Source organism: Bombus vancouverensis, chromosome 13 (genome assembly GCF_051014615.1).
Source record: "Bombus vancouverensis nearcticus chromosome 13, iyBomVanc1_principal, whole genome shotgun sequence".
NCBI classification, from domain to species: domain Eukaryota; kingdom Metazoa; phylum Arthropoda; class Insecta; order Hymenoptera; family Apidae; genus Bombus; species Bombus vancouverensis.
The window spans coordinates 13,182,870-13,205,036 of record NC_134923.1 but is presented as its reverse complement, the minus strand read 5'-3'; the positions used below and the strand labels follow the sequence as shown (position 1 = coordinate 13,205,036).

The following is a 22,167-nucleotide window of genomic DNA, read 5'->3' as shown; positions in this document are numbered from 1 at the left end:
AACGACGGTTCGCGATCCGGATCAACCCATCGACCATCTTCTTCCTTACGTCCGAGTTAAGCGTAAACACGTAAGCCGGAAAACGGAGAAACAATTTCAAGGAATGTATATTTTTAACGTTTCGATGTTTTCAACCTTTAAACATTTTGCTCGGAACGACGACGATACTTAGGTAGTAAATGCAGTTTTCTTTCGTACGATTATCGTAAGATTATACATAGTTTCGTGATTTCCGGTTATAACATTACAAGATTAAGACAGATTGTGAGAATGATAATGTGGTTACTATATCGGCAATGTAATGGCAATGTCGCTGGTTTTTCAGGATTTTTTTTTTCAGGTTTTTCAGGAAAGAAACGGATGCCGATCGATGTTCGTGGAGGACGAAAATAAAAACGACAGCAGTGCCTTGTATCAGGAAAGCCAAGAGGAAAAAGAGGAAAGAATCGTTTGCCTCGAGAGAAGCACTCTTGAACTTTTCAAGTCAAACAAGTTACCTGGTGAATTTTTGATGCTCGCTACGGTAAAACTCGTTAAATTACCGGCGAAACTTTTCAAACTAATTCCATCAACGTTACGAATCGCTACGACTTGCTACTTCTCTGCGTTAATCGAAATTAATTAACAGGTCGAGCAGAAACGTTGAATTCTTTGAGCAAACTTTTTCTCATACTTTACGTGCCACCATCGCAGTCTTAACCTTGTTCCGAAGCAATGAAATACAGGAATATTTCCTTCGAAATATACGTGTACGGCTTGTTTCCACGAAACGAATCTGAGCAATCTCAGGTTATATGGTAGTATCCTTGTTGCTTGCAAAAGAATCTGGTGGAAATATTTTAACTAGATTTAAATAAGATAAAAAATTCGCGATCGATATCCGTGGTCTACCGATTACCAGAAAGCCCAAGGGTGCCATATAACTACTAACTTTCCAAAGTTAAACCAACTGCCCAAGTTCCCGGGTACACTCGACATTTTTAAGGGCAGTTTGATTAGCGTTCTACGCGTAAGCTTCGATGAATTTTCGAAGCAGGGTCGATCGATAGCCAAGAGGGAAAAGTTTCCAAGTCGGTTGAGCACGTTGCCTGGAAGCTTTCGAACGGTTGGTACTTTCAAACTCAATTAGCACCTCGGCTACGAAAGATCCGCAGGGCTTTGGTAGCTCTCGTAAAGTCCGACTGATTATACTTTATATCGCAGCATGGAGCTGCGTCGATTCGAAATTTTGATAAGAAAAGATTGACTTTTCCAATGTTTCAAACGAAAGCTAGATGCTGTGATCGAGAAGTTGGGAGTTTCGAAGCTTCGAAGATAGACCCAAGCTTTTTGCCTGATTCGCAAAGGACCTAATTTTCGGATGTTTTTCCTTCGTTTCGAATCAATTTTTGTCGCTATCGTCCCTGCGAGCCACTCTAATCTATGATTACAATAAACCAATTCAAAATATTCAAGGTGCAAACAGTAGAATTAAAATTTCCAATGTGTCACGCTTGAAATGCGATATCCATAAATCTTCTAAAAATGCGTTAACGGTTTAAGATTTTATGATGTCTGTATTTTACGATGTACCAAGTTTATAGATAGATTTACCGCGCGAATGCTGCACGGAATCCCTTGCCCATCGCAGATGCTTTCAGACGATGGGCAACCGTAGGTAGAAACATAAAAAATCCAACAGAAATCTGCCAGAGACTTGCTCTCTACGCAACATATCCTACGACCTATCCTATTGCCTCGTTTCCCTGCACAATGTTCCGAGCAAAGCACCTGCCGTTCGAAGAAACAAACTCGTAAATTCGAAATAATTGTCCTATCCCTAGCAACGAGTAGGGCTTGCACGACGTGTCAATTATACTGGTAGAAATGTACCGTCGCTCTATATTTTCTCCGATCCAACGACATTCTTATTTTCCGAAGAAATTCTCTTATACGAGGGAAATTGGTCGGTATAAAGTTCGTTTAAACACTTTTAATTACGCTTACGAAAGATATACGCTTGAAAGAAACAATTTGCAAATATCTCCGAGTTGATCGATGTCGCAACGGATTCCCAATGGACTGGGAAGATACAGCCAGCGGCCGATCCATCGATACTCAAGCGTTACGGAAACGCAATTTATTCGATCTGCGAGTGTCTGCTGCATACGTCTTTGCAAACTAGGACGATCATCGGAGGCAATGGAGGCAGCGAAGGCAGTGGAAAAGACAGAGAAACGAGAGCAACGAAGTAAGTAATAATCCTTTAGATCGAGGCCACAATTGGATAGCCAAAGTTGAGAGTAAGAGAGCTGCCCCGACATTCGGTCAGCTTAAGAATATAGCCCACTAGGGTAATTGCGTTGAATACCGGGTTTTCCTGCTTCTGATTAGTATCCTGAAGTAACGGGGTAATAAAAGCATCCTTTTTGACAAGGCTTTCCAACTTTTCATTTACTTTCCGCTTTCTTTTAGTCGAATATTCACGATCGAAGCTCTAGGAAATGTTACAATGTCGTTAAAACGAATATTCCATACGATCTCTCAGTCGCGTATACGTAAACAGGTTTTTAAGTTTGAATCTTTTCCCACTGCGGTTTCTTTTCTTATCGTGTTAGTTATTATGCGTGTACATTAACGGTAGGATCCGTTTGAAATCGTGCAGAACTGTTCGACTACCATATATGTACTCGATAGGATCCCTGTCGCGTCTATTTTTTCATTCGTAAGATTCTAAGACGAACGAAATGTTTATATATGCGACTTTATCCTTCATTCTCTATGAAACACTTTCTTTCGCTCGTGGAAGAAACTTGATACATGTAATATAAGTTTGACGTACTATAGCGTAACAGAGAAACACTACGTCGTCACAGGCATACGTTTCTGATCGGATAAAAAATAAATTCAGCTCTTTTATGGTAATAAGTTATGGTGACTTGCAAATCCGCGATACAAAGATACCAGCCGTTATCCGCTTGTTGTTACACGCGCCTCTCTCTCATAAAAATCGAAGAATATTCAACTCGAGTCTTTCTCGCTGTGCTTTTCCTTTTTCCCACGCACTCTTACGTTCTAAAACATAAATTTTCTACGCTATTCGCAGACTGATTCGAACGCCCGTTCCGTTATACTCGTTCTGCGTGAACCCTTATCCCTTATCGTATACGCATCTCATAGGAATTTGAAAATATTCAACTTGGATCCTTCGCGCCCCAAACTAATACGTAATAAGATTCCGAAATACGAATCTCCGTTACGTTATTCGCATCGAATCTAACCTCTGCCCTGTTGTATCCATCCTCCATAAACATAGCCGACACCGTTAAAAAAAAGGTATTCGATTTTTCGATAGGTAATCTAATACGAGCCAAAAAGAAAGAAACAGTCCGATCGAGCAACCGCTTTGCGATGAATTCTTTTGTGTAAGAAGGCGTCGAAACGTATGCACGGTTCGTATCCTCCGATTGGCTCAAGCTGAAAGCGTTTTCCTGTTTCATCACGGGGATCGTGAATCGTCGGTCACCGTACCGGACAAAAATATTACGATCGAGGTGGAAACGCTCGGATCTTCCCCGGTGTTCGTTATCGTTTTAGTCCAGCTATCGAGAAAGAAATCGAATTGCATTTTTATTACGGATTAAATCCCCCCTACCCCTTCCGTCGACGTTGTTAAGAGGGTTTGGTCGCGTGCACACAGCACACGCTCCATCAGTTCGATACCAGCGGAACTGTGCTTATCTAAAAATTCGTTATTTGCTCGTCGATGCTCCGGGGAAATAGTATCGAGCCCGATGAATCGTGCAAGATGCTGGTACCGAACGGAGGATTAAACGGCTTTCCATTAACTCGTCGAAGGATCGCATTGATTTTGCCAGGAATTTCTAAGCAATATCGTCGAGCTTGTTCGCAAAATATCCGGCCGAGGACGTTTCGAAAGTTTAAGGTAGTAACTAAGCTCCTAAGTAAACTGCGAATATTTACGGAAATTCATATTTTTACGAAGATGCTTAAACAGGACGACGAGTACTATATTTCTCGTATTTTACATGTTTTACATATATTACATGCAGTGTTTTGCGTATTACCTGCATTTTACGCATTTTTTACACTTTCAAATTTTCTATTATCTAATTGCATAAAAATTCGCTGTCTAGCTGTTTTATTTAAACGACTTTGTTGATTCGAATGCGACATTATTTGATTAAATTGATGAAATTGTTTCTTTTTTTTTTTTTGTTTATTCCGAATAAAAAAATTCGAATCAAACGGAACATCCACCACATTACGTTCATTTTGTTCCAACACGTTTATCCACTCGCAACGCGTACACGCTATTCGTACCAACAGGCGTTGCCCAATTTTCGTCCGAATATCTCACAGTTAGGTGTTACGATAACAACCGGTCGAAGGCAACGAGCTAAACAACGACAACAATGTCGATACAAGGGCTGATAAAGCGAGCATTAGAGAGAGAGAGAGAGAGAGAGGAGAGAAATTAAGGTACTCCTTGGAAACTATTTGACAAGCATCGTGCTTTGTTCGGCGACGACCTCTGTTTACCGAGTCGGGTCTCGCAATAGCGACTTTTAATTAACCTACATATCGATGCCGCTCGTTATTCTCGTGCGCGAAAAAGCTCGCGTCTCTCTCTCTCTCTCTCTCTCTGCCTAGAGTTCTTCGCGTCCAATCGTTTTCGCAGCCTCCGATCCTTGAAACTCGCTGACCGTTTCCATCGTTTTCTACAAAGACGAAGAATGGCAAAGAGAATGTTATTTCTTTTATCGCTTAACCGGCACGGAGAAAACGTAATTTGTGTCATTTGTGCCATCGCTATTAGCGGGTATAATAGAATGAGATACGAATCCGGTGCGAAAGTTTTCTAGCAAACGAGCGAATTTCGACGTTTCAACATACTGATCTTCCAATCTTCTAAAAAAAGTTTTAGAATCCTCGCTGAATTGAAATTTCATTGAAATATTTAAATATGTTTGTCCCTAGAATGTGGAACGTAGGGCGAAAAAGCGTACAAGTTTTCCGCTGTTTATAGTCGTATCGTCATTTAGAAGACAGTTTGCTAATTCTCGTATCGACTTTGCGTCAGAAAATCGACGATCGGACGTTGGTTCAATTTTCGGTTGACATTGAAACGTTTATTACCTTGGACGTGATCAAGTTCTCTCGACCGTACGCGGAGTTTCGTGAAAATTAGAAGAACGACAAGACGCGTCTCTCGCGAGCGTCGCAAGAACCTGAAGGTACGTCGACGGAATATCGTTGGAACGAGTAACGGATCAAACAATTCCTCGTTATTCGATTTGCCAGCGAATCCCACACAGCGGCCTTCCTTGGTTACCGAAGCGATTCCTTCGCAAGGTAAATATTCTCAGTAGCGCCGGTGGAAGTTGCTCGTTGAAGTGTCATCGAGGTCGTGAGACTGGAAAACGGAAACGGTGGCGGAGCTCGAACGACCAAAGGACGGTGAATCCACAATTCGCGAGTCTATCGCTTTCAGAGTTTCAAGCTGTTTCGTTCGCCGAGTGGGAAAACTTTTGGTCGAATCGTTCGTTCGAACGTGATTCTTTGAAATCTCGAAGAGCGAAGATACGGTGTGGCGTGGTGTTGGCGTATCTCGATCTCGTTCGAGAGAAGAACCGATTCGCGAGAAGAAACTTGGCATAAAAAATTGTTATACGCTTTTACGCGAAATAGATAGACGCAAGTAGATGGAAGAAATATGCAAAAATCGTTTTAAAAGTGGTGCGCGAACACGTTTCGAGCGTTGCAGCGATATCGCGAATCGACGGCTCGGGCGCGATCGTTGCCATCATCGAGAGCGCAATTGCTCGCGTGTAACGCCGTTGATAACAAGGACACCACAGTTACCCGATATATTTAACCCACTATCGACTATTTTCGCGTGCTTCGTTCACGCCGATTCGCTAAACTTTCTGACCGATGGATACGATCGATTCGCACAACAATTTACGGAAGGATAGCAGCCGAGCTGACACCTTTATAGACTCGATGACTTTCTATTATTTTATGACGCGACACGTTGTAGATTTACTTCCATCGAAAGAAGGTCGAATCATCTCGCAAAGTCTTTTGTTTCTTTTAGAAATTTCATTACAAAGATACTATATTATCGCAGGTATTTTCGCGATATTTCAGATCGATGCTATGTATGTCGATTATAAATATTTTTACTTCGATAGACGATAGAACTCTTTTAAATCGTTTACTTCTATGACACGTACGATAATTTCAAACTCTTACAGCATATAAAACGTATCGAATAGCATTGAACGATCGACTAAATGTCAGTGAAACTGTGGAATACGGAAGAAGCACCGGCGACACGAGCCAGTGTTTGAAACGATATTCCGACTCGTGGGACCAATAAGTAGATATGGATAGCGCTTGGTCAGGCCATTCCATTCAGGTAGATTACAGGAGCGAAGATGGTGCCTAGTGGAACGATCGCATCGAAGCAGTATCCGATAAAGCAAGTAAAGTAAAACGGAATAATAGCTGTGTTAGATTGGAAGTAGGAACGCGGCCTGGGATTTGCATAATCAAGTCATCGTAGACTGTGTCCCGAAAGATAATGCAGTATTTCTGCTTCCTTGATTTACGAATTGCCAAGTGGAAAAGACCTAAAAGATCGTAGCGTGGAATACATTTCGAAGTGTAAATATACTGACTCGCCTTTATTACACTCGATTTCGTAATGCGATATGGAAATGAGAAACCGTGTTAAACTTTTTTTAAAGTCACGATTCTTCCGAAGAATAACGTTTATCTTATAGGGAAAAAATTTCATTTCTGCTTAAAAGACAAGAATCGGGTTTTTCGCCGAGAGAAATCCTTCCGAGGGAATAAGAATTTGTATATAATTTTACTTTTTTGCAAAGAACGTACGTATAAAACGTCGTTAACGTAAGCGTACTAGCAAATTTAAAAAAATTTATTTTTTAAACTATATCGTCGTTTAATTTTATATTTGCTACTATTTTACCGATAACGATGGAAGATGAGGCGAGGAGATGTCCTGAAAGTTTCGTTTCGATGATTCCGACATACGCGTAATCGCTTTAAACGTCGTTATATCCATTTTTCATTCTTAAATTATTTATACCACTTAGAGGCTGTCAAATCGTGGGGAAAATATTTAGACTCTTTACTTATCTATCGAAGCAAAGTTGTAACGATAGACAAACGTAACAAGTCGTATAATTCGAAAATCAAGCGATTGCTCTTAAACGAACAATAATGATATTGGTATAGCGTATATGTATATAGGAAAGGAATAAGAGAAATAAAACGGGTCTAATTATCGGATGACGGAAAGGGCCAGGAAAAATGTCACGTCGTATCGATAGATAAGAACGGCAGGAGAAAGGAATGGTGGAACGAAAGAAGAGCGTGTTGAATACATGAATGTATTTACTTGCTGATATTTTCGTCGTGCTATATCACGCTCGTCGTTAACCCACATTGCACATTTTTTAAGGAAGTAGCAAAAAATTGTGCCGTTAACAGATTTGATCGATATCGATGAACCGACGTACATTTTTCAACGACATGAAATTATTTTTCATGGAATCTCGTTTTATATTCGATGCTTAACTTTTACCTCGAAATAATCAGACACAGACAATAATCAGACAAGAAAATATCATTTAATCGAAGAAAATTTGAAACGAGATGAAAATATTAGCAAAAATTTAGCGAAACGAATAGATTCTCGTTCGCCGACATTTGAACTTTATACCGCAAAACTCTGTTCGGTTTAAGTTATCACCTATATTAGGAGTCAAGTTTCCGGCATAAGACAGATGCACGCGATATACGCGACATTGACTGCGAACGATGAAAATCGACAAGAGATTGCACGATGATCGTGATTGTTTATAGCGACAAAATAAATAGAACGGCTTGTTCTTTTCGAAGGTGAGAACGAGTGGTTCGGTTTGCCGAGAGACACGATGTCGATTACGAGGCGCGCCAGGTTCGCAGACCGTGAAAGGCGAAGGTAGACTCGTTCGAGGGTAACGTTAATCTTCGCTGGCGATGTTACTCGTCAAAGTAATAACGAGTACGCGTTACTGAAACTCGAGCAGCTTGATAACGATTATGTTGATAATTTTCGCTGGAATCAGGACTCGTGTATCACGAAAGAGGATATCTGTCCGTCCACGTTCGCCTCTCTCCACTAACCTATTAATTATCGTCTTTATATGAAAATTGATCGTTTCTTACGACGATGAAATTATTAACATTATTATTATTAATTATTATACGAGAATAACCGTAACTGTTTAAAACTTTTTTGAACTTTTGATTTTTTTCGTTCAACATCGTTTACTAAATATCGACATGTCGCGTACGTTGTACGTTCGAAATGTATCGTTAACAAGCTGCAGATGTGTGCACGTACATGGATTTATTAGAAATTTAAAGATACAAAAATGCACGGAATCGAAGTAAACGAGGTAATTCATAGCGATGTAACGAGCGAATAAATCGCCACCGTACGAATTGAATAAATAAATAGATGTAAATTAATAGCAACTACAAAAATGAATTCCAATATCTTGTAACAGATCAATAGGAAAGGCAGGAAATGGATAAAACGCGAACGAAATTTGCTGTTGCTAAGGCTAAGTACGAAATCATTTATGCACGGCGATCGTTCGTTATTGCAAGAAAAAGTTCATTTCAATTCAATCGTCGATATCGAATGATCTATCAAAACCACGATTCCCACTATATCATAGTTCTCGTCCTGTCAATACGAGATGGCATCGAATTCAAAATTCAAAATTGCATAATAATCTGGGCATTGACGTAACGACTATCGAGAGACGATATATCGAAATGAATTCGATCGCTGCATATCTTTTTCACTAACTAAAGCTAACTGAAGCTAACTAAAGCTAACTAAAGCTAACTAAAGCTAACTAAAGCTAACTAAAGCTAACTAAAGCTAACTCACGATCTAAACCGAAGACCTATCTGCGACCTTTTAACAGAAGTAAAAGTGTACTACGTAATACCTGTGCAATACATAAAGCCTTAGGATATTACTTAACAAATTTAACGTTAAAAGCAGCGAAATATAAAAATAATAAACAGCAAATATACGCGTGAGTAAGGAAAAATATAAAGTACGAAAAAATCGTTCTTCGAGCAAGTAACAAATTCGTGGTATAAAATCGATTTTCGGAGGGAAACCCGTATGTGTATTTTCGAGGAATCTCGTGGGAAGCGAAGAAGCAATTTCGGAAATGCGGGTGAATGTTTATTCAAAAGTTCGTGCATCACTGTGATGCAAGGAAAGGTTGGTTTTAGTGTCTGCGCTGGTAATCTTCGGCCACATGCGAAACTTCAACGATTAATGGAGACGTGTCAACCGGGCAATTGCGTGACAAGTTTCCGTCGACCGATAGTCTTGAAACGAGATCGATCATCGAGCTGCTAATGCGCTATTTTGATTTTAACAGGATAAAAAACGTTCTTCCGCTGGAAGAATTTTTATAAGGGTACAAAGGCTACGCGATATATTCTAAATTCGAAACTCGAACACATATGTAGTTATAATTTTTAAAAAATTTATCAAAATACAATGCCGCGTATACGTAACACGAAGCGTACGAGGATTAGAAATTTTGTCCTCTCGATAATTATTCTAGATCTATAAACGTAAAAGAGGAATCGGATAAATTCTAAATTCAAAGTTGTAGGTTCGCTCCATCGTCGATCGCCTGATCGAGAATTGCCATTTTAACGAAACGCAATGACGAACGAGGGTGAGAAGAAAATCCTTCCGAAGCGATTTGAACTTTCGTTCGTCGAGATTGTACGATTAATATCGTGGATCGGACGACAGCGACGATGTCTTCTCTCCGTTGTTAATTCTTTGATCCACTTGAATCGCGGTTTCTAAAACGGCAGATGGTCGATGGCGTAGAAACCTTGTAAGAGGATCGAATCCTTATACAGAGAGCAAGCTGTGGATATGTAAGTGACGAGTGCGTTCTAGAAGCTTGAATTCGTCTCACGATTTCGCACGAATTGCGCTTTCTCGGTTCGTTTATCCCAAGTATTCGAACGAGGGAGAAACACGGTTTTCTTTAAATCACTTCCCGACGAGATGCTATTGCTATATCCCTTTGCTATATCCCATTTTAGAAGAACGTCGTAGTAAGTTATTGCCTGCTAGATTCGCGAAATTATTCACACTTTTCTAAAGGAAAATCTGGATCGAGACCTATTTATTATTGCGTACATTCTATGCACATTCGCATCTTCAAATTTATATAGAGGCTGATCTAAACGTCAGTCCGCACGATCTGTAGAGGATGGATCAGTTCGAATATCACTGTTACAGTCTAGAAGTCGTGAGCGCTTTATTACAGATAAGCTTTGATACAAAGCGCAAATCCTGGTATAATAATTTATCGAAATAAATACGCGCGTGTCAAGAAACTCCGTGTACACTATGATACGTCGATATGCTTAGGCTGCGATCGCTGAACTCTCTCGCTCGTCAATTCGTTTGTTTATTTATACTGGTCGGGGGACAGTCGGAAAGTTTGAACTCGACTGCGTTTGACGGTTGAAAGTAGCGGCGACATTGTTTTGCTCGGAGTTCGTTACTCCTTGCAATACCTGTGACCTAACGGTCATGATACTCCGAAACAAAACAACAATAAGATTTGAATTTATCCTGCTCGCGTGCCGCTACAGATCTTTCGGTCTTTGGTCGCACTGTCGATAGTCGGACAGAGAAATATTTCGTTTTAATCGGCAAGAAACTTCTCTACGACCAAGATTAGTCAAAGACATTCTCGTGCGAGTTTTCAACCTCGACTTTCTCGAAAATGAAAGTTGCGGAGTGATCTCGTCACTGCCGATTTCCATCTTAGAGTTTGATTTTCGGTCGCAGAGTCTTATCGGCTTCGCTTGTATTCGATTACTTTGATTTCACGAATTTAGATTCGCCGCGTAAGCACCATAGGTAAAGTAATATAGAAAATAATTTGTCGATGAATCGTTATCTTAATTGTCAAAACGTCTGGCGTGTGATTTGGTTCTGGTCAATGAATCGGCGCTCACCGCCAACCACGTTGCTCAGAAATAAATATCGCCAGTCTAAAAGGTAATAACCGCTTACGGGAATTCCACAGCTAGGGTAGGAAGCACATCAGCTTTTCCTGTTTGCACATCCTCCGCATCGCGTAATTACATTTACACGAGCGGAAATGGGGAACTGGGGCGCGACAACAAAATTGTCCCGAAAATATGCCGGAGGAAACGCGGTTACGACCGGGCCGTAGCGAAATTCTCGAGTTAATAATTAACGTTCATTCGGAACGACTAATTGCTTGCCGATGAGTAAAAACGCAAATTGTATATATGTATATATACACAATAAGGAATAAATTCCACGTACTCTTGATATCCTAGAAATCTAAGATATCGCATTTCTCTCTCTCTCTAAAAGTCGCTTCTCCAGATTTCTATGCACCTGCAACTTGCCGTCCGAGTAAAAGCTGTAAAAACTGCATTGGAAGAAAGTGAAAGCGAAAGACTGGAGAGGAAGGAGGAACTCGGTAAAGGCTCGTTTCGTAGCGGACCAGCGATATTTCACTAAACGTCGGTGGTGGAGCATTTTTCAATCTTAGAGTTTTAACGAACGCGAAACTTTGTTCCCCCGAAGGTTGTAAATTTTCGCATAATTGATAGAATGGAGCACGATAGCGTGGTAAACCTTGCCAAAGGTCTGACCGTGGCCGCTTCCTCCGCTATGTAAACGCTCCATTATGTGCAATCGCATGACACGAAAGTATAGCTAATGGAGAGCGTGCTGTAACGACGCGTTAAGCTTTAATCGATAAACAAATATGGAAGAGGGAGAGACGATCGAAGCATGTGAAAGCCAGGTATACTAGATAAGCAATTACCTTTCACCTGACAACGTGTCGGACGGATTAATCGAGCGGGGCGAGGGTGAATTCTTGCGGAAAATTTCCGCAATATCCGGATCATGGCCGTTATTAATTTCGTTAACGGGCATAATCGCGAAACTACGCTGTCGTGAACGTTTTAAAGTTGTAACGGGATCGAATCGCTTCGAGGCAAGTAGTTGCGTTTTTCCTCCCTCTGCGTTATTCCTATTATTCGTAGGCCAGCAATTTGTTCTTATTAATTGGTCACTTTATAGCGGTATTTTTTAGATATTAAACGCAATACGATTCCGTCGTATTTCACCATCCTGCGCGTCTCGATATTTTACTTTGGCCGAGCAATTACCTCTCGAAGCACGTCTACTCGGATCTGCTTTCCCCTTTACGACTCGAAATAAATAGTTAAGTGACCGGCATTTTCGCAAGTTTACGGTTGCCCGACGCTCTTCTACTCTCTACTATTTCTACAGGCTTTTCAATCGTTGAACAACCGAAACGCGTTTTTCTTCTTACGGTCGATGATCGATAAGGGTAGAACGAAAGTACCCCGATGTTATCCGACTGGTTCTATCTAATTCGCTTTTGTCGATCGTTCGCGCGTATCCTGTTTGATGAAAAGGGGGAAAAGCAAGAGAAAAGCGGGGATCAGAGATTGGAAACGCGAAGCGAATCGACCATTTGTTCGATTAGAAGGCAAAAACTAGCGATGAATAAATTCCATGATGCTCGAACACACGCTGTACACGCTGTACAAACGTATAACGTTCGGTATTGAAAAATGTTTAGAACTCGATCGTTTCGCGTTTCTTTCGAATACTCTTTACTTTCGCACTGGAGCATTCTCTGCAATCTAGTATGAAAACTCTTGCAATTCGAAAATTTCTTTCCCGAGAATACTATTTAAAGTTCGTTGAAACTGCAGAGTTTATAGACGGCAATTAAACAAATAGATAACGACATTTGTACATTCTCAAATTTACTTCGACTCGAAATCGTAAAGAACCTTTTGATCGAAAATTATTTTTACATATCTATACAGAACACGCATTGACACAGCGAAATTTGAAATTCGAAACTTACGCGCTACACGTATTCGCAGCTTCGACGAATCTCCTCGTATTATCGTACTAAAGTAAATTCCTCTATCACCAGCTTATGTCGCTCTATATGTCGTCTATATCTGTATTGCGGCATTTCTGAAAAATTGTGTTATCCGGCTATCGATTAAATCCTGTTGTTTCAAAGATTAATGCTACCGATACCAATAGCAATTTCTTTATTTCGATAAGTTTCCAACGTAAAAATCTTCAAAGACAACGGACGCCTAAGGAGACGTTTTTTTTACAAATAGTTGGCGTTTATCGTCGTGGTAGCATGACGTGTAATTGTGTCGGGACAAAAATGGTTAATTGGCGTTTTTTCCGTTTCGATCGCTAAATCGCACAATTACGAACGATATTTATCGATATTACTCGGCTGTCCATGTATAATATTTCGCAAAATGTAACACCGAAAGTCACAAAGATAGATTAAATGGAATGGAAAGTCGCAGTTGTAGCGTATTAAACAGCCAAAAGAAACAACCAAAAGAAATATTTTCGGCAAACGAGATATACGAGTCCTGATGAACTGTGAACGAAACGAACGCGCAACAAACAGATCGGTATTTGCCGATGTCGAACCGACCAATCTACGTTGAGAGCGTGCAAATTTCACCGTGCAAACTATGCCCTGGCTCGCCATCCTCGCTATCTTCGTTCTCCAACACACGGACTCGGATCGTCGTTCGAATTTTTGGCGAATCGCCAACCGAATCCTACCGCCATTGTGCAAATCAAATGCAAACTGTTGCATCGTTTGGCGAAAAGACGTCCTGGAAACCGAGTCGAGCATTTATCGATCGGGAAAATCGTTTCTATGCGAGTTTCTTCCTTTTCTTTCTTCTTGTTTTCCCCTTTTTTCGTACGAAACGAGTTTCAAGTAAGGACAGTGTCGACTAATTATCTTATCGAAGTGACAAAGTACGAAATTAGCAGTTCTCTTTGTCCTCCGTGTACGGCGTAGCGTTTATCGGTTGTTTCTGTTACTTACCTGCTATTACCGATGCTTCCGATTCGCGACTCGTCGCTGTTTTCGCTACTATTAAATTTCCCTCTCGATTCTCTCGATAATTTCTTCGACGCTTACTTGTCTAACGAAGAATCGTGAATTGCCAAATATACAGACAGTATATGTGTATTGTACATGTTTAGTTGAGAATATTTCTGTTCGTGTACTGGCCGCGGATACTATTCGGATAGTCGTACGTTGAAATACGAGATGCCGGGATATTCGAACGTTCGGATAAAATGTGTTGGAAAAATCGAGATCCTACGGAACTTTTGTTTTAGACAAGGGAATCGATTTGGCGGTTAGTGAAAGACGTTAATATCGGGTCAGACGCTCCTGTTTTATAGCTAACGATAAGAATACCGAAGAATAACGATTCGAATACCGAAGTTGCTTAAATTTGATTTCTTTGCTCGTATTCGTAAAAGATGTAGAAAAAGGTTTGATAGATTGGAAATGGCATAGAACGTAAGAACATATTTTCTAGGGTTTCGTGAAAATCTTTGCGAATGTTAAGCTTCGTTGAGCTTCGTTAAGCTTCGTTAAGCTTCGTTAAGCTTCGTTAAGCTTCGTGTCTGAACTGACACAATGACACTGTACTTCCGTGTTCCGTGTACGGCTTCTCTCTGGCATGCGTCTGCGTTATTTTTGTTCTAAACGTGTATCGGACTCGCGTGACGATTGAAACGGAATCAGTTCTACCCTATATAGTTGCTGTTCGAGACGCCTTGTTTATTAGATCCTCTTGAGAGTTCTCGCGATTTTGAATCGCTCACTTCGTATCGACGTATCTTCCGATATATCTGCTAGAGATCGATATTTCCAATTTCGTAGGCGATATATGTATAACCGACCTGCATAAAAGACCTGAATATCTATCGATCGATTTACAACACTCGCATTCTATCGGTGTGTTCGTTTCGCTCTAGAATCTGAAAATCCGAATCGATTGGAAAATTGAACGAAATAACGTTCGACCGTTCTACTTCTGGAACACGTGCGAAGCATTAATGGTCACGACGCTAGTGATAATTTAACAAATTATTAATTAATCTATGAAAATACTAGTTATTTCAATACCACGTTACATAGTTTTTCTCGTTTTAGACGTTTGTTGTTTGCAATTCTTCCGTTAAATAATTACGACCAAGCTGTGTGACAGGCATTCGTTTCAACGAAATATCGATATTACGGAAGATATTATCTTTCTCGTCTGCTTTCGTACGAACGAAACGTTGCCGCGCACTTGATTTAATTAAACTACTTTGTGTCGCATATCGTAATAATTACGTAACTTTGTCTGCTATTTTAATATCTGTAGGCTTCTACCGTCACGTTTCAATCATTAGAAGTTACTTGTGTAATTCATAATCGTACGATGATGCCATCGAAATGTTACGCGTAGTATTGAAACGATCGGCCAGTTTTACAAGAAACAATTTTTCCGCCATATCGCTTTATAACGATCTATCTGCTTTATTCGTTTCGAGGGAAATTTTAACTCGGGTAACTAACGTTTCTCGAAAACATCGCGATTAAAGCGAAGATTAAAGAAGAAATTCTGCCATCTTGCACGTGCGTGCAATAACGTTTCCTCGTTCTAAACTAATTTCATTTCTGTTCGTATGTTATAACTTGATCGTTTACGACTGTTTCGAGATAGCTTGTAAATTAAACGATTGTTTAGCTGCGATAGAGAATATCGTTGATTCTCTTCAAAAGTTAAATATATATTTACTAAATATAGAAGTTAATGTATCCGATATTTTACGAATCTTATTCGTAGATAACGTTAAGATAGCCATACACCGTTTAGATACAAGTAGGAAAGATCAGGCGGCTGAAAATGCGGAAGAACGATGAGAAATCGTAGACTGCGCTTTTTCCAAAGAACCTCCTTATCTTCGTTTCCGTCTCGTTTTATCGTCGTTAACTTGGCTCGAATCAACGAGAAGTCTCGCTGCGCTTCGCCATTTCATTCACTAGCGCTATTTCAACGTCGAAGGCCATTTTTCTCCGCGCCCGAACTCTATTTACGCTGGAAAAAGAGGGGCAATGGAAGAGAAGAGAAAGAGAAAAAGAAGAAACGCGCGACGAGTTTAGCAAGCAGCGTGGAATAATCTCACCGTTTCTCGTAAATCGCGACTTCGTTCCTGGCAATTTGTTTCGCAATCAGTTGTCGGCAGTCGTTTCAGCGTCGCGATAAGCGACCGGAACGAGCGTTGGTCCGCCATCCGGCGGAGATCTTTCAATTTCTCCTCGTTAAAGCTCTCAGAACGCGACCATAAATCGTTGGAAGAAGCTTCAAGGCCCGATACACCGCGAAGACATCGACAAACTGGCGATTAACCGACGATTTATCGAGCCTGACGTTGCCGCGTCTCCTTTCGACCGTTTTGCTCCTTTCCTAGGATCTCGGGCGCGTTTAACTTTGAAACCGGCGGGGGTTTCCGCGTTTCCAACCAAATGCGCGGAAAGCACTTCGTTACGGGAATGGGAAACTGACTTGGCGCTTCGTTTTCTTCGGAATTGGTCGAGCAACTGCGAACAATCGCGTCCCATTCCCTTATCTTTCGCATCGCCGCTCTAATTTCCCTTACCAGAGATCTCGAGCGAATTGAAACGCATTCTGTTGCATTCGGGCTAATTTCAGCCGATTGTATCGACGTTTAATCTTGCCCCGCTTTCCTATATATACAAATTATTGTACAGAAAAGCTGTTTCTATCGATGATCTTAAATATAGATCATTTTAACGGGTCAACATCAACGCGTATACATCGAGAGTGAGTATGCAAGCGAGTACGTAGATACTTTGTGTGTTTATCGTTGAGACGAGTCCGTCGATCGAAGACGTTCTCTTTTCTCTTTCGATTTCACGAAATTACATTGCTCTCTGGCTGTTTTCTACCTGGCGATATTTACAAGAACAAAAAAGACGAGGGAAAGAGAGACATTGCCGATTCGAAACCGAATATACTATACTTTCTTGTAAGAAAACGTCTTTGCCGCTTCTCCGAGATCGTTCGCGTCCTCTTACATCGTCTACGTAGTTTCCTTAACGCGAACATAGCGTTCCCATGGTCCCCCGTATGAAAGTAAGATTTGCAATGGAAGCAACCATAAAGCGAATGGATAAAGGGACGTTCTTCCGTTCGAGAATTCACCTTCTACTTGTTTCCGTTTGGATGTACCACCGTGGCAATATTTTCTTCCGCTTGTCGAGTGTTTCGCTTGTGCGGACATGCTACTTTTATACTCGCTGTCGTAAATGCCACGCTACGGAGTAGATGTACATCTCTCGGTGTAGGAAATTCTTTCCTATCTTCGTGTTTAGAAGGTGAAACGAAAAATTTCTTTATATGATATTCGTGGAAATATGAGATTGCGCGAACGTAACAGTTGGCCACGTGGTTAAACCACGTCCTCGATGATACTGGTTCTCGCGAAGGGACCTTGAACTGGAACGGGGCGAAACAGACGATTATCCGTTCTGTCAACCACCAGCCGCGAGAATCGAACAGGCTGACGACGGAAGCACGAAAACCGAAGCTATCGAAAAATCTCGTGTAAATACAGCTACTCTGGCGCGCGTTATTAGCTACTCGAACCAAGTAGACTGACACAGGGGAATAGAAGTAGAATGGAACTAGAATGGAACACGAGATCGTGATAAAATTCGAAGCCGAGAGTTATCGAATTACGTATCGACTCGCGCGGTTTTACTCCCTCCGATCCTTCGGTCCTCGTTCCCTATCCCCCTTTGCAGGGAGTTTGTTTCCTTCTGCTGAAAACTGGTAACAGAAGATGAAATTTTTTACGTAGCACGATGGTTTTACAAAGTGGTAAACGTTGATAACACGGAAGCTGATCTAAGAGAGAGGACAGCGGTACTAACCTAGCTCAAAGTTTTTTTTTATGGTACAACTCCTTTTACACGAACTTGGGAGACGAGCGGTTTATGCTCGTATAATACGTATGCAGGATTTATGCGCAGAGTTTAATAGCCAAACTTTGTCGGTATACTCTGTCATGCGAACCAAGTATACTCGAGCAAAAGGCGTTCTACAAATATGCACAGACTGCCAAACGTATTCGTACACCTTCTATAGAAATATGCGATATTTAATGCAATTTAATAATACGTTCGTTACGTAGAAAACATCCTAAAACTTCCTGAGAAATTACGTTACGAGACTCGCCGATTATGAGACACGGTCGCATACGTATGTATGTACTTCGTACGTAGCATTTCCGATAGTCTGCCAAAGAAACGTTTCCGAGAAAGGTTGATCGATCTTCCATCTTTCGCACAGCTGGATATTAAAAATTTTACGTTTCAGGACGAGTCGATCAGCTTGATTTTTTAATCTATTGTATCACGATCTAGAGCGAAGAAATTTAGATTCGATGAACAGCGTTAGTTGGTTGCGATGTGTTATCGTTATCGTTGGATTTCTTTAATAAAAAATAAATAATAGTGATAGCGCATCAATAGTGACTAGCTATACTATTTGAAATCAGCCGTATGAAATTATAAAAGTTACCTTGTACATCGATATCGTAAAACGGTTCATTTTGATAATCTTTTAATCCTAATGCGATCGTTACAACACTCGGTCGACCACACGAGTATTAGCACCAGTTTCGGCAATGGTTAGTAAAATTTCACGGGAAATTAATCCCTTTGGAAGAGCGACCGCTCCTTCGATGTGCCGTGTGTGAACGCTGCAAAATCAATAACATCTGCGATGTGGACTGATTTGCTGTCGCCGCATGTGTACGCAATAATCCCAGAAAATATGTTAAATACGATTACGATCCTACGTCGAATTTCAGTCGTTTCGTGCCAAAGATTATTTCAAGGAAACGCAATTTGAAACCTTCAAATACGCAGACCTTTGTAAGACAACGACTCGAACAACGATCTGGTTGTTTCAAGGAACACGAGTTCCTTTCGTTAACCGATAAAATTTTCCAATCGAGTCACGAGTCCGATGTTTCATGTTCGACGGCCGGAAACTTGGCGAGCAACGACATGACCAGAGAACGAAGCTTGTTAAAATCGGCCACGTCGTTGTCATTCTGCTTTCCTTGGCGAAATACCGAGACGAAATAACGAGACTGCCGAGATAAATCTGCGAGAAAGCTGTTTAAGAAAACGCAGAGAAAGCAAAAAAGGCGAAAGAAGGATCTCCTCTTCCATTTAATTTCTCCGTTTGCCTAATTCGTTCGCTTTGTTTCGCTTTTATTTTCGCGTCCCTTCGAAACGATTTCTCTTCGTTCCTCTCCACCGAATGAAACTGTCTGTCCGAGAGAACACGTTCGATCCGAAGCGAGTCCAACCGCAACCTAACCGCAACCTAACCCCTATAAAAAGATCCGTAAGGTTTGAGATTTCGCTTAATGGCGTGTCAGCCAACGATTCCGTTCTCCCCTTTTCCGTTGGAGCTTGTCCGTTGGACGATTATACATACACGGTGATTATGGAAGGCAAGATCCGATCTCGATTTCCGTAAGGTGATAGATTATTAGGCGTTGATCAATCAAAGATAAACGCGTTCGTCCTCGAAGCAATTAGTCTGCCGTGCAAATTTAATAGCTTGAGATAATTAGCAGCTACTTGGATCGATCGGATCGTGTCGACGCTTTGTCCGTCTCCCGCTATCCTTTTCTCGTGAGATTCGATCGCCGATTCAATTGTTTCATCGGCTTAGCTTACAGGAAACGAGCGACCTCGTTTCTCTCGCGCAACCACAACCAGGTCATAGACGAATCATTCCGATATTCCTTGCCCACCGCGACCATAAACCAGGCTCCAACTAAATTTTTCATTCGTCGTTACAAACGCTATGTATTTACGTTCGCTACACTTTTTCACGATTGCTGTCTCGAATCGATCAAGCTGAACTGCCGAACGAATCGCGTTATTAAAGGATATTAAAAAAGTCAGGCAGTTGGAAAAGTACAAGGAAAGTAGGTCAGTGGCTGGGCGTGTTGAAAAATAAAAGAACGAATACCGAATAATACGTAATACTGGAATTTTGAAGTTTGAAATTTTGCTTTTCTTTGTAAAATGTTGCTTCGTCGTGGTTACTTCGAGCGTACGTGCCGTACGTCTAACTCGAGGTATGACATTGTAGTACCGAACGTTACTCGATATTTTTATATTAATAAAACTCCACTCACACTGTATAGTACTACATGGAATGACAGGTAGTGTGGAAATGTGCTCGATTCGATGTAAGTAACGGAATGGACTACCGCGTACTAACCAGTAAGCAGCTTGTACGGTTCTTTCATAGAGGACGACCACCTACGCTAGTACAGGACGATTTTCTCTGTAAAAGAAAAACGTTTTACAGACGTTGTATATAATCGATTATTTTATTATATTTCGATAGAATCGTTTCTTTCGACCAGGGTACTATACTAAAAAGCAGGCTAAGCTATCGGTATCTATGGGCCTTGATCAAAAGCTCCATTAGCTTTCGCTGGCCAGTTTGATCAGCAAGTTCGATGTCGTGCTCCCCCGCCGTGAAGCGTAAACTTCCTTCCTTTGCCGTCACGAACCTTTCCCTTCGGTACAACGTTCTCCACGATTTCCACGTAGTTTAAACTACGTACCGAACGATCATCCTTCTTTCATTTATATTCCCGCTGTTTCGCCTTCGTATACTTGCTAACAAAATCGTATAATACATACGTATACGTATTCTATTTTATAAGGAAAGACGTTTAAAGTGCCATTTAATGGATATTTCACAGCATGATAGAACTAAGATAGCAGCGAAAAGCTTTTTGCATCGACTCTCTTTTCTCACCTATCTTTTTGTTTGCGCTCTATCGTAAAACGTTTCTCTGTCAATCGCTCCGATATTACTACTACTACCAGCACTACCATCACCACTGCTTCCAGTTACATTTACATCGATTCTCGTGAAAGTGTCGGATTAATCAGCAAGAGAGCTGTAAAGGAGAACGGCGTGAACAACGTGTTTGTCCCCTTTCGACAGGATTCGGCAGAACGTTTTTCCATTTTCATATAAATTTCCGCGCAGATACACCGATAACCGAAATCTTCATCGGGGAAGTAGGGAAATGGCAGTTTGCCGCGAAAATCGATGGTGCGCGAACTGTGAACTTTGCTGGATTTAGTTTCGAGTTTCAACGCAGATCCAAAGCTTAGAACGCATCGCGATTTAAGCATTCCGTGTATACGGTAAATACGTCTGTGAAAGCGGAGAAGATAAATATGATAGACAAGATGATAGATATGTGGAACAAGAGGCTGATATCCAATCGACAAGCAGCAGAACGAAGAAAATAATGTGCAGATGATTCTAGACAAACGTTTAACTCGACTAATTAAATTTAACGATAAAACAGAGACGCTACGTTAAATGAACGTTCGTGATTCACGGAGGAGCGCTTAAATCGGCGACGGAACGAAAATTCGATTTCCTCGATGACCAACGTTATTTCTTTGATAATATGCTGCGAATAATGGTGAGAATACGTCGTCTCTGACCGGCGTTTGCGATCTATTCCGTCCTTTCGAGCTATAAAAAGTAGGAAAGTGAAGGGAAATTTCATAAATTATGGCGATGCGAGTGGCAGTGGAGAAGGCCGTCGGTGAAAAGTTTGCCATCGATCTCGGTTGCAAGGGGAGAGAAAAGTAAGTAATCGGTTTGCGAGCAAAGTTCTCGCCGATATCTATTAAAAAGAGGAAGGCAAGGCAGTCCTCCGTCCTATTTCAAGGGCCGCGCGACACGTTCGATTCGCTTGGAACGAGCAACGTTGAAAAAAAGTTCTCCACCGTTTAGATCCGCCACCGTGTATCTCATACCTTTTCTTTCTTTTCTTTCTTTTCTTTCTTTTTTCCCATTTTTCTCATAGCGTATCTTCATTTCTTACATTCCGTGCGATAACGTAACGACTTATAAAGCAGTCGGTCTACCTAATTTCGCGTATTCGAATTTATCAAGAGACTGGAAACGTAACGTGCAAAATGTCTGTTCCTTTCTCGAAATTTCTCGAAATACCTGCGATATTTTTGCTTTCGTCGAAACGTTTTTTCAACGATTTACTGGAACGAAACGCTC

At 41.0% G+C, this 22,167-nt stretch overlaps 1 protein-coding gene across 1 annotated transcript in view; it reads right to left on the bottom strand.

Annotated features, from left to right (window-relative positions):
* The window catches only part of LOC117161729 (octopamine receptor beta-1R), a 58,049-nt gene that overhangs the window by 21,606 nt on the left and 14,276 nt on the right, over nucleotides 1–22,167 (bottom strand). The window lies entirely within an intron of this gene.